The sequence below is a fragment of the Muntiacus reevesi genome, chromosome 15, assembly GCF_963930625.1.
Source record: "Muntiacus reevesi chromosome 15, mMunRee1.1, whole genome shotgun sequence".
Lineage (NCBI taxonomy): Eukaryota > Metazoa > Chordata > Mammalia > Artiodactyla > Cervidae > Muntiacus > Muntiacus reevesi.
Genome location: NC_089263.1, coordinates 1500627 through 1512805, shown reverse-complemented (window position 1 = coordinate 1512805; position 12179 = coordinate 1500627). Strand labels below are relative to the sequence as shown.

Sequence of the window (12179 nt, the reverse complement as noted above, 5' to 3'; positions counted from 1 at the left end):
CTCTTTAGCTTCTCTCTGAAGTACCTAAATAACAGTATCTAATGCACATTTACTGAGTTGTTTTACAGATGCTAAAACATCCACCAAGTGGAGGAAATTAACTCCTTGATGACCATGAACATGTGGCACCCAGACTTACTAAATCCTGAGGACTGATAATGTTAACCCTTGTGGTACCACCCTGTTACTGCATCATCAGCCAGTAAGAGGGTTCTGCACAAGCTGATCACATGCCTTGTGACTCCTCTCCCTCACGTGCTTTTAGGTGGGGAGAGGTGGTGGGGGGAATGGGATGGAGGGGCCAAATGTATGCCTGTGGTTGATTCATATTGATGTATGCCAAAAACCATCACAATCTTGTAATTATCCTCCAATTGAAATAAATAAATCTTTAAAAAATTCTTCCCTAAAACACACTGGGGAATTGGGTATTATAGTCTTTGGACTGAGACAGTATCTCTGACTTCATGGCACTGTGCATCTACTAACAGAAATAAATATACAAATAAGGGGTTTTGAGAAGGTATTTTTAAAGTAAAAATATGTTTTCCATTGTACCTACTATTCAGATGCTTGCTCAAAGTTTGTTAATGATGGAGGTTCTAGAGTTCATTTCAATATCTGGCTAAGCCAATTTCCTTTTTAATCCATGACTAATTTTTAGTTATTAATCAGTTCTTTAGAATTCTAGAACTATAGTCTATATTCTATATAGTCTATAGAATTCTATAGTTCTAGAGAATATATACATAAATAAACAATCATAATAAATACAAGCATAAATACTACTTGATAGAATTTGTGACAGAGGTTTGTCAAGAAAAACATTTACTTATTCTTAGGGCATTAATGTCAAAGTCCTAGGTAACACATAATCTTTAACATAGCTTGCCAGGAAATATATGGACTACTCTTTTTGGTGAGGCATATTTCAAGTTTCAGGAAGAAATAATGATGATTCCATATATGATATTAATATTTCATATTTCTCCATTTAATATCTCTAAATAATACTCTTTTTCTAGTACAATACAATATTGAAAATTGAACTATTTTGTGTTTCAAAAGGAACATTTATCATGTAAAAACTTCATGGCCTTGAAGAGATCTAAAAAGTGCATGTACAACTTTCCATGTTGCAAAAATGAGAGACAACTAATTTATGCTAAAGCAGAAACAAAAATATAATGCACTGAGATCACAATACTTATGAATTACCATGTTGGTATCCTGAAATCCCAACAACTAAAAAGATGAGGAAAATCTCAAAATATTTTGGCACATATAGAATTTTACTACAATAATTTTTTGATTCACTATGAAATTACCAAAAATTCTCTAAAATTTGACATTTTTTCATCAAGCAGAAAAAAGTCAAAACAAAAGAAGAAGTTATAAAGATTCAATAATGTAAGTGACCTTAGTGAGCAAAAGGACACATCGCCAACATATTCTCAAGATAAACAGAGAAATCTCAGGACCTGGTACAGAGCTTATGATAAAAAGAATTTCAAATAGCTACTCACCCCATCCTCTGAAGTGGAAGACCTGATTCCACTCCTGCTGTCTCGGCAAAACACGACAAAAAGGAAAGCAGAGTCTTAGGAAATATTCAGTAGCAAAAATAACAAAGAACTAAAATTTGGTTCTATTACCATTATTTACTGCATGCATGTGGTGTTCCCTTCTTTATGTCCAACTTTAATGACACTTTCAGTATCTATCACAGTTACCTGTCCCCTTCTTAATTTAACCCTTTTCATTTTCTCATTCATTACTCAAGAACTATTTCCTATATACAAGTGTATTTGTTGTTTTTTAAGTGCTTTAGTCATCTCCGACTCTTTTGCAGCCCCATGGAGTGTAGCCCACCTTGCTTCTCTGTAGCCCACCAGGCTCATCTGTCTGGGATTTCCCAGGCAAGAACACTGGAGTGGGTTGCAATTTCCTTCTCTAGGGGATCTTCCTGCCCCAGGGATTAAATCCACATCTCTTTCATTGGCAGGTGAGTTCTTTACCACTGATCCACCAGGACAGCCACACATGTATATATAGAGTCATGTTTATGACTCTTTGTTCAAAGAGAGCAAAATAAAGCAAAATTGATCACTATATCTTAACGGTATATACTGCCATACAGGATAGGACACTAATGCCCTTTTCTTTGAGAAAGAAAAAATGCATGCTGACACTGGCATGCTGTCACTGAGGGGGCACCACATAGAGCCAGGCTCTGAGAGTCTTACTTGTCCGGTTAGGGGGGCATTCATCTGGACCTCAGATTGACATCTGGAATGAGTCCCTCAGCATCCTCAGACAGTTTTTCTCATCATCGATCCAGACAAGCACCCTCCCAACAAATAAGCACTTCCATAGCCAGGCTCATTTCCTTCAGGTTTATCTACTGCATTATGAATAAAGAATAGTACCTGGTATAGTACACGTTATATTTAGCTTCTGAATAATGAAATTCATATATATATATAAAACCCTCGTATATGAGGAAAACTGTGACTTTGAATTGTTTTAATAAAATTAGATAAAATCTATTGGGACAATAAAGAAAATTTTACTAAAAATTTGAAAATTAAATAATGTAGCAAAGTTATATGCAGTATAGTTACAGTACAAATATAAGTAGAAGCATCTATGTTCTGAATGTGCCAGATAAAAATTAAAAGTAACAATGTTTAGCACACTTGCATTTAATTACAAGATTATTGTCATTCAATACAAAATGGTGAAGAAAGGAAATATGACAATGACTCTCCAAAATTATTCAGGTTACTCTTTATCTAAAAAAGGAAGAAACAGTAATCAGAATTCCTTGAACCATATAGAGACATCCACAAGAAAAGATATATCTATCATAAAAGTATTCTCCCTTGAGTCTCTGAATGAGTGACCTCACGGACAGTGAATACTGACGTCATCAGTCATAAAACACGTAAGAATTACAACTGTACCAGTGTAGCTGCCCACTCTCCTTCCTTGAAGATAGCTTGCTCACTTGAAAGGACGGCAACTCGTTCTAGTGTTTGACCTGCAGCAAAACACCACGAAGAAAACAGATCAGATCAAACCATGAATGATTCCATTTTAATTAATCATATCGGCATTTCTTTCCACAAACATCACAGTTGCTTCATGCACTGTCACCCTTCATTTTTCACTTATCCACTTGCTCCCTCTCTGAGTTTTTTACTTTTTGCAAATAGCCTATAATCCTCTCCACTGAACTATGCAAATGAGAGAGCAACTATATGAAATGGAAAGTTCTAAAGTTGTACCTAATAAAGACTATATAAAATACCTTATGATATAAAAATATCTTATGATTTAAAAATGCCATGCATGTGGTAGTGGTATTGACAGATATTTGAGGAAGTTATCAATTAAGCCAGTTCTGGGAGTGTTACTTGTCTAAGGCCACTTGGCTGGATTTCAGTAACCCTGATATTTATGCTCATCCTTGATCCAGACAGGACAACTACCAACCAGTAAGTATTCCTTACACCATACTAATTCTTTTAAGAATTTACCACTTGCATTCAGCTTATAGGGAAAGCAGCACAGGTGGGTACTCGACTTGATTTTAGTAACTCTGGTTATAATGGCAACTCCAGAAGCATCCTGAGATTCTTCTGTCTAGAAAGATACATGAAGTGGTATTGCAGTGAGGTGATTTTCAGTGCTGAGATGTATATGTGGTATAATAGAAACAATTGAACCGAGGTCTAAAGAAACAATAGTTAACTGTGAATTTAGGCTATATCACCTAAAAGATTATTAAAGTATGCAAAATATGCAATGTGATACTTCTTCTGTCTGATAGATTTATACTCCATAGCCACAGAGGACATGTGTTCATATTGAAACACATAGGATAGGATACATTTTTTAACACATAGAGAAAAACCTACAAAAATCAGGAAACAATTAACAAAATGAAAACAAGTATAGAATTACCAATAATTACTTGAGTTGTAATGGACTGACTGTTCCACTCAAAAGACACAAAATGGTGCTAAACAGATATAAAAACAGGATATATATATAGATAGGTAGGTAGACAGATAGATATAGATATATATACTATATACTACCTATAAACTCATTTCAGATTTAAAGATATATACAGGCTGAAAATAAGGAATAAAAACAGGTACTCCATGTGAATGGAAACAAAAGAAATCTTGAAGAGCAATACTTACATCAGACAAAATAGACTTAAAACAGACTGTATAAGAAACAAAGAAGGATATTATATAATGATTAAGTGATCAACCTAGTATTAAGATATAACAATAGAAAATATCTATGCACTCAACATAGGACCATCTAAAGACATAAAACAAATAGTGACAACCATAGAAAGAAACTGACAGTAATAAAATAATAGTATAGGACTTTTAGGCTTCCCTAGTGGCTCAGATGGTAAAGAATCTACCTGCAACACAGGAGACCTGGGTTCAATCCCTGGGCCAGGAAGATCACCTGGAGAAGGGAATGGCTACCCACTTCAGTATCCTTGCCTGAAGAATTCCATGGACAGAGGAGACTGGCAGGCTACAGTTCATGGAGTTGTAAAGAGTCGGATGTGACTGAGCAACTAACACACACATAGGACTTTTACACCACAATTACCTCAATGGACAGATAGATCATTCATACAGAAAATCAATGAGGAAACATTGGGGTTAAATGAAGCATTAAATCATGTAGCCTTAATAGATATATGTAGAACATTCCATCTAAAAGCAGCAAAATAAATATTATTTTCAAATAACATGGAACATTCTCCAGGATAGATCACATGCTAGGTCACAAAAGATGTCTCAATAAATTTAAGAAAAGTGAAATCAGATCAAGCATTTTTTCCAATCAAAATTATATACTAGAAATCAATTACAAGAAAAATGGCACAAAATGCAAAAACATGGAGTCTAAACAATATGCTACTAAATGGTCAAAGAATCAATAAAAACAACAACACTATATGCAAGACAACAAAAGAAACACAGATGTAAGAACAGACTTTTGGACTCTGGGAGAAGGTGAGAGTGGAATGACTTGAAAGAATAGCATTGAAACATGTATATTACCATATGTGAAATAGACCGCCAGTCCAAGTTCAATGCATGAAACAGGGCACTCGAAGTTGGTGCACTGGGACAGCCCTGAGGGATGGGATGGAGAGGGAGGTGGGAGAGGGCTTCGGGACGGGGGGAAACATATACACCCATGGCTGATTCATGTCAATGTGTGGCAAAAACCACCACAATATTGTAAGGTAATTAGCCTCCAACTAGAACAAATAAATTAAAAAAATAATATACCTGAAGACAAACGAAAATCTAAAGACAACATTCCAAAATATTAGCTGCAAAAACAGTTCTAAGAGGAAAGTTTATAGTTACACAAACCTACTTCAGAAAACAAACACATCTCAAACAATACAAAATTACATCTAAAGGAACTAGAAAAAAGAGCAAACAAACTCAAAAGTTATTAAAAGAAAAGAAATGATAAAGATAAAAGTGGAAATAATAACAGATTCTAAGAAATAATAGAAAATTCAATGATACCAAGAATCCTCAAGAAAGAGAACAGGTTCAAATAAAAAATAAAAAGTTACAATCACCACCACAGAAATACAACATATCATAAGAGATTACTGTGAACAATGCTGCTGCTGCTAAGTCACGTCAGTCTTGTCTGACTCTGTACGACCCCATAGACGGCAGCCCACCAGGCTCCACTCTCCCTGGGATTCTCCAGGCAAGAACACTGGAGTGGGTTGCCATTTCCTTCTCCAGTGCATGAAAGGAAAAGTGAAAGTGAAGTCGCTCAGTCGTGTCCGACGCTTCCTGACTGGACTGTAGCCTACCAGGCTCCTCCGTCCATGGGATTTGCCAGGCAAGAGTACTGGAGTGCGGTGCCATTGCCTTCTCCGACTATGAACAATATACACCAATAAAATGAAAAACATAGAAAAAATGAATCAATTCCTAAAAATATACAGTCTGCCAAGACAGAATCAGAAAAAAACAGACAGTATAGACACCAAATTAGCAGTAATAAAAAAGAATCATTAATTTTAAAACTCCTAACAAAAATGTCAAGGACTAGATGGCTTCCTAATTCCTAGGATTTAGCCTAGGAATGCAAGGGTGGTTCAATATTCACAAATCAATCAATGTGATATTCCTATCAAATTGAGGAATAAAAATAAAAAAACCTCAATAGATTCAGAGAATGCTTCTGACAAAATTCAACATCCATTTAATAAAAACCCCAACAGATTAGGTATAGAATAAACACAACAAACTAAAGGCCATTTATGACAAGCCTACAGCTAACATCAATTTAGTGGTGAAAAATTAAATATATATCTGAGATCAGGTGCAAGACAAGGATACCCATTCTTACCACTTTTATTTAGCATAGTATTTGAAGTCCTAGCCACAGAAATCAGACAAAAAGTAAAACTAAACTGGAAAGAAGTAAATCTGTCACTGTTTACAGATGACAGGATGCTATATATAAGAACTCCTAAAGACATCACCAAACAACTACTGGAAAGCTTCAGTGGCTTTAGTGGAGTTGCAGGACACAAAATAGATAAAAAATCTGTTGCATTTCTATATCCTGATAGTGAAGTCTCTCAGTCATGTCTGACTCTTTGCAGCTCCATGGACTGTAGCCCACCAGGCTCCTCCATTCATGGGATTTTTCAGGCAAGGATATTGGAGTAGGTTGCTATTTCCTTCTCCCAACCCAGGGATTGAACCCGGGTCTCCCACATTGCCGGCAGAGCTTTACTGTCTGAGCCACCAGGGAAGCAGCATATACTGATAACAAAGCGTCAAAAGAGAAATTAAGGAAACAATCTGATTTATAATTGCATCAAAAAGGATAAAATATCCTGGCATAATTCTAACCAAGAAGGTAAAAATCTTGCACTCAAAAAACTATAAGACACTGATGAGAGAAATCGAAGATGACACAAATAAATGGAAATATACTTCATGCTTATAGATTGGAAGAATTAGTATTTTTAAAATGATCATTGTATGCAAGCCAATCTTAGATTCAATTCAATCCTTATGAAAATACCAATGGTATTTGTTTTTTTACAGAGCTAGAACAAATAATTCTAAAATTTGGAAACTTGACTCCAACTAACCAAAACAAGCTTGGATGTACATATACAACTGTACATCAGAAAAAAACACTCAATTAAAAAATGAGCTGGGGACCTGAACAGACATTTTTCCAAAGAAGATATACAGATGGACAACAGATACATGAAAAGATGCTAACATTAATAAACATCAGGGAAAAGCAAATAAAAATCAACATAAAACACTACCTTACATCTATCAGAATTACATTAAATAATAAAAAAGACAACAAATAAGTGTTGTTTAGGATGTGGTGAAAACTGCACTCATATGCATTGTTGGTGGGATTGCAAACTGGTGTAGCCACTATGGAAAACATTATAGAGATACCTCAAGATATAATCCAGCAATGTCACTGCAGGGTATTTACACAAATAAAACAGAGATCCTAATTGAAAAAATATATATTCACCCCCAAGTTTATTACAGCATTATTTACATAGCCAAGATGTGGAAACAGTTTAAGTGTCATTGATAGATGAATGAATACAAATATATTTTATATATATATATATATATATATATATATATATATATATATATATGCAATTGAATATTACTCATCCACAAAAAGAATACAACTGGACATTTATGAAAACATGGATGGACTTATAGAGTAATTATGGTAAGTGAAGTAAGTCAAACAGATAAAGACAAATACCATATGATCTCATTTAACTGTGGAATCAATTATCAATACAAGCAAAAGACCAAAGCAGACTCATAAATACAGACAAAAAGCTTGGTGTTTTCTAGAGGGGTGGGGATACATAGGTAAAATAGGTGAAAGGAATTAAGAAGTATGAATTTTAAGCTATAAAATAGATAAGCCTTGGGAATGTAGTATATAGCATAAGGAATATGGTCAATAATATTGTAACGACTACATATGAAGACAAGTGGTTACTAGATTTATTGTGGTGACTATTTCATAATGTATGTAATAAATGTCAAATGACTATTAGCACACCTGATACTAACATAATATTGCAGATCAATTGCATTTCAATAAAAATAAATATTAATACATTAAAAGCTACAGTGACACCAATTTATAAGGAATTGAATACTCTAGGATTCTATTATCCTTGTGGTTCCTGGAACAAAGCCCCTGCAGACACAGAGGGACAATTGCTCTGAAGTTAGCATGATTGCTGAATGTATATTCAGAAAATATCTTACCAGGAATGGAATGGCTACTCAAGGTCTAAGCTTCCCAGTTCAATTTTTCAGATGACTCATATTGTGAGTGCTGAACTCACCTAAGTCAGCAACCTGGATGCAAGGCTGATGGTGGAATAGAAGGATCTGATCTCACCTACTTTCATGAACACACCAAACTCACAACTATATGCTGAATAACCACTGACAAAAAAAGACAAACCTACAAAAAGGATATTCCACTTCCAAAGACAAAGAAGAAGCTACAATAAGATGGTAGAAGTGGCACATATGCAATACAATGAAATGCCATAGTCACCAGGTGGGAGACCCACAAATTGGAAAATAATTATACCACAGAGATTCCCCCGTGGGTATGAGAGTTCTGAGCTCCAAGTAAGGCTCCCTTGTTTGGGGCCTGACATCAGGTGCAGGAGCCCCTCAGAGCATTTGACTTTAAGAGCTAGTGAGGCTTGATTGTGGGGACACCATAGGATTTTGGGAAATAGAAACTACATTCTTGGAGGGCACACACAAGGTCTTATGTGCACCAGGACTCAGGAAGAAAAAGAGTGACTTCATAGAAGCCTCAGCCAGACCTACCTGCTGGACTTGGAGAGTCTCCTGAGGAGGCAGAGGGAAACTCTACAGGGACTCACTACAGGGACAAGAATACTGGTGGTGGTAGAGGTATTGGGGAGTACTCATTGATATGAGCTGTTTCAGAGGCGCACATCTGACCCCACCCAAGAACCCTTAGGCTCCAGTGCTAGGATGCCTCAGGCCAAAAAATCCACAGGGCTGGAACACGACACAACTCACCCCCCATCAGCATATAGGCCACTTAAAGTCTTTCTGAGCCCACAGCTACTACTAAATATACCACTCGAAATGGCCCTGTCCACCAGAAGGGCAGGACCCAGCTTCACCCACCGGTGGGCAGCCACCAGTACTTCCCACAAGGAAGCCTGAACAAGTCTCTTGGATCAGCCTCACCCACAAGGGGGCAGATACCAGAACCAAGAGAAACTATGATCCTGTAGCCTGTGGATTACTTAGACAAAATAAGGTGGGTGAGGAATATGTTCCAGATGAAGGAACAAGACAAACTCCAGAGGAAAACTATGTGAAGTGGAAATAGGTAATGTATTTGAAAAAGAATTCAGAGTAATGATAGTAAGATGATCCAAGATCTTAGAAAAAGAATGGAGAAACAGACTAAAAAGATACAAGAAATGTTTAACAAAGAACTAGAAGATATAAAGGAAAAACAGAGATAAACAATACAACTACTGAAATTAAAAATACACTAGAAGAAATAAGTAGCAGAGTAAATGAAGCAGAAGAACAGACAAATATGCTGGAAGACAAACTGGTGGAAATCACTGCTGCATAACAAAATAAAGAAAAAAGAATATAAATGAATGAGGACAGTTTTAGAGACCTCAGGACAACATTAAATTCACCAACATTTACATTATAGATGCCCCAGAAGAAGAGAGAGAGAAGGGGCTTGAGAAAATATTTGAAGAGAAAATAGCTCAAAATTTCCCTGACATGGAAAAGGAAACAGTCACAAAAGTCCAGGAATTGCAGAGCCCCAGGCAGGATAAACCCAAGAAGGAACATGCCAAGACACATACTGATAAAACTGGAAAAAAAGAAAAAGAAAAAATATTAAGACCAACAAGCAAAAAATAATATACAAGGAAATCCCCATAAGGTTGGCAGCTGATTTTTTAGTAGAAACTCTGCAGGACAGAAGGGAGTGGCATGATATAGTTAAAGTGATGAAAGGGAAAAACCTACAACTAAGAATACTATACCCACCAAGGCCCTCATTCAGAATCAACAAAGAAATCAAAAGCTTCACAGACAAGCAAAAACCCAGAGAATTCAGCATCACCAAACTAACTTTACAAGAAATGCTAAAGGAACTTCTCTAGGTGGAAAAGAAAAGGCCACAACTAGAAACAAAAAACAACAAAAATTAAAAATGGGATCAGTCACTGGTAAAGGCAAAGATAAAATAGAAGTGGGAAATCATCTGCACACAAATACAGCATCAAATCTAGCAATTGTGGGGAGTATAAAAAGGCAAGATATTGGAAATGCATTGGAAATTAAGACCAGCAACTTAAAACAATCTTATTTTATATAGTCTGCTATATCAAAACTGTATGGTAATCACAAACCAGAAAACTACAATAGATACATACAAACAAAAGAAAAAGCAACACCAACACAACACTAAAATTGTACATCACACCACAAGACAAGAGAACAAAATAGAAAGAAAAAAGACCTATAGAAAATATTCAGAAAAATGATTCCTCCAGTTCCATTCTTCTTTATCAGGGTTGCTTTGACTATTCGAGGTTTTTTGTATTTCCATACAAATTGTGAAATTATTTATCCCAGTTCTGTGATGTATACCGTTGGTAGCTTGATAGGGATTGCATTGAATCTATAGATTGCTTTGGGTAGTATAGTCATTTTGACAATATTGATTCTTCCAATCCATGAACACGGTATATTTCTCCATCTATTTGTGTCCTCTTTGATTTCTTTCATCAGTGTTTTGTAGTTTTCAATGTGTAGGTCTTTTGTTTCTTTAGGTAGATATACTCCTAAGTATTTTATTTTTTTTGTTGCAATGGTGAATAGTATTGTTTCCTTAATTTCTCTTTCTGTTTTCTCATTGTTAGTGTATAGGAATGCAAGGGATTTCTGTGTGTTAATTTTATATCCTGCAACTTTACTATATTCATTGATTAGTTCTAGTAATTTTCTGGTAGAGTCTTTAGGGTTTTCTATGTAGAGGATCATGTCATCTGCAAACAGTGAGAGTTTCACTTCTTCTTTTCCAGAAAAATGAACAAAGTGGCATTAAGCACAAACATTGGTAATTTGCTTAAATGTAAATAGATTAAATGCTCCAATCAAAAGACACAGAGTGACTGAATGGATACAAGAACAAGATTTGTATAGGTGCTGTCTACAGGAGACCCACTTCAGATCTAGGGACACAGACAGGTCTCAAGTAAGAGAATGGAAAAATATATTTCATGCAAATGGAATCAAAGCAAAGCTGGAGTATCAATACTCATATCAAACAAAATAGACTTTAAAATAAAGGCTATTACTAGATACAAAGAAGGACACTACCTAATGATCAAGGGATTACCCAATAAGAAGATATAACAGTTGTAAATGTATATATACACTCAACATAGGGGCACTTCAATACGTAAGACAAATACTAACAGCCATAAAAAGAGGAATTGACAGTAACATAATAATAGTAGAGAATTTTAACATTCCCCTTACATCAATGGACAACATATCATCCAGAACGAAAATCAATAAGGAAACACAGGCATTAAATTACACATTACACCAGATAGACTTAATTGATATATATACAGAGCATTCCATCCAAAAGCAGCAGAACACCCATTCTTTTCAAGTGCACATGGAACTTTTCGCAGGATAGATCACGTCTTAAGCCAAAAATTGAGCCTCAGTAAATTTTTAAAAATTAAAATTATATCAAGCATCTTTTGTGACCACAATATTATGAGATTAGAAATCGATGGGGAACACATGTACACCCGTGGTAGATTCATATCAATGTATTGCAAAAGCACTACAATACTGTAAAGTAATTAGCCTCCAATGAAAATAAATATATTTATATTAAAAAAAGAGAAATCAACTATAAGAAAAAAAAACACAAACTATAAAAGCCAGAAACACATATAAGTTAAACAGTATGCCACGAAATAACTAATGGATCACTGAAGAAATCAAAAAGGAAATAAAAAAATA

The 12179-nt window shown here is 35.4% G+C and overlaps 1 non-coding gene across 1 annotated transcript; it reads right to left on the bottom strand.

Moving 5' to 3' along the window:
* Positions 1-2272: 2272 nt before the first annotated feature.
* On the bottom strand, positions 2273-2339 carry LOC136147712 (small nucleolar RNA SNORD109A). The gene has a single exon (XR_010659365.1). It is a non-coding gene; the product is annotated as a small nucleolar RNA SNORD109A (small nucleolar RNA).
* Positions 2340-12179: the final 9840 nt, after the last annotated feature.